This window comes from Bison bison, unplaced genomic scaffold (genome assembly GCF_000754665.1).
Source record: "Bison bison bison isolate TAMUID 2011002044 unplaced genomic scaffold, Bison_UMD1.0 scf7180017864327, whole genome shotgun sequence".
Taxonomy (NCBI): Eukaryota; Metazoa; Chordata; class Mammalia; order Artiodactyla; family Bovidae; genus Bison; species Bison bison.
Window position 1 is genome coordinate 2,048,090 of NW_011494899.1, and position 2,186 is coordinate 2,050,275.

Sequence of the window (2,186 nt, forward strand, 5' to 3'; positions counted from 1 at the left end):
CAAAGAGTCAGACATGACTGAGCGACTTCACTTTCACTTTTCACTTTCATGCATTGGAGAAGGAAATGGGAACCCACTCCAGTGTTCTTGCCTGGAGAATCCCAGGGATGGCAGAGCCTGGTGGGCTGCCATCTATGGGGTCACACAGAATTGGACACAACTGATGTGACTTAACAGCAGCAGCAGGGCACACCTTTATCCAGTGTGACTTGGTCTCCTTATAGAAGAGGAAATTTGAACAGACTGGCGTGGAGGGAAGACCCAGGGCGCTCTGTGTCTGCAAGCCGAGGAGAAAGGTCTCGGAAGAAACAGCTCTGCTGGCATCTGGACCTCCGACTTTTGGCCTCCACAACTGTGAGAAGAATTTCGCTCGTTTGGGCCTCCCAGTCTTAGTTCTTTGTTGTGGCAGCCCTGGCAAAGGAAATACTGTCCACCTGAACACGTCATCGTTAGGAAGATAGCTTATGGAGGAGCAGCTGCCTGGGGAGTGATTGCAGTTTCACCACAGTTTGACAAGTCATGAGCTGCATCATGGCTGTGACAATCTGCAGTGGTGTGTTGCTGAAGCGATAGAATTGTTCCTTAGTTATTCCTTGTTTCTCTTGCGTATACACACTTGACAGTCTTGCAGCCCCCAGGCCTGTGTAGTCCTCCAACAAGGACAAATTTCTTTTCAAAACCATCTATTGGCAAACAAAACAAAACCAAAATATTTATTTATCAAGTTCTGGCCCAGATTAAAGGCATTGGAGGAGAACAGGAAAATGACCAGAATTTATGCCTTTGTCCAGAAACTCAAAGATTTGCAGAGATGTGGATGCTTCGCTAGATCACCGGAGGAAATGAGAACAGTCAGGCGTCAGGGTAGCTCCAGGCTACTAATGAGCCTCCTGGGCTCGGCAGGTGATCCTGAAGCCGTCTGAGGGAGTCTTCTGTTGGAGACCACGCAAGAGACTGATGCAGACACCTACACCTAAGGTGAGCCAGAGATGGCAAGTGTTTCAGGTACGAGAGGTCTTAAGGTCTAGGGGCAGAAGTGAAAAGAGCCATACTATGAAAAGAACAGTAAGGAAAAGTGGGTGACACAGCCTGCATGCAAGCTACACGTCTTTAAAGGCAGTCACACAAAACATTTAAGTTATTCCGTTTAGACAGAGCATATTTATATACATGAATTAGGGAGCTTGTGGAAAGCATGCTTTGCTCTTTGTATTCTCCTCTGTGTTGAACGCCCCCACTACCCATCCCCTCCCCGTGTTTTGTCCTGAGGCATAGACTGGAGTTGGGCTTTAGGGTGGGACAAACGTCAAGATCTGCTGATGGCCAGAATGAGGAGAGAAGATCACTATGGGATAAAGTACTAACTTTGGGAAAGTCTGCTTCTGGACTGAGCTATCGCTGGTCAGTAGACAACTTCCAGCCCTTCTTAGCTACCACGTTACAGGACGTTTGAGACGCATATATCTGTGGCTGTCCTCTGTGACAGCAGGAGTATATTTTAGTTTCGCATTTGTTGAGTCCTCATCAGTTCAGCTGCTTGGTCGTGTCTGACTCTTTGCAACCCCATATTATAAAAGTAGATTTTACCCTCATTTTATGGTTATTGAAAACGAAATTCAGAGAAAATTAAGATTTTCCACATTTCATATTCATTGCTTTGCTGCCTGGGAGCACTTTTTAAAAAGCACATTTTAAAATGTATGTATTTCTCCTGCAGGGATCTCTTCCATGTGAATCCACATGCTGCCATTCCCACAGCTCATGTCGGGGTGCACCACACTGCTACCTGTACTAGTTGTGTGTTTGTGCTGGGGTTGTGAAATGCACTTTTATAAGCAGAGGACACCATTATGGACCATTGCATTTAATTGGTTAGAGACATTTGGCACTCAGCTATGAAAAGTGAATTAGTTTAGAGCATGCGCGATAACATAATATTCTTTTTTTTTTTTTTTTATTTTAACTTCTTTATTAAGGTGGATACACATTCTCATATTAACAATTCTTGTGAACAAAAGCAACCAAAATAAGGCGATAGTAAGATGTGCTTCACATAAAAACAATCAAGTGGCTAAGAGGAGATCTGGCCCTGTACAACAGAAAGATTAGGAAGCAAAACGTGAATAAGTCCTATATTCCAGAAGCTACCCAAATGTGTGAGCAAAGACAGCATACCCATAATATAG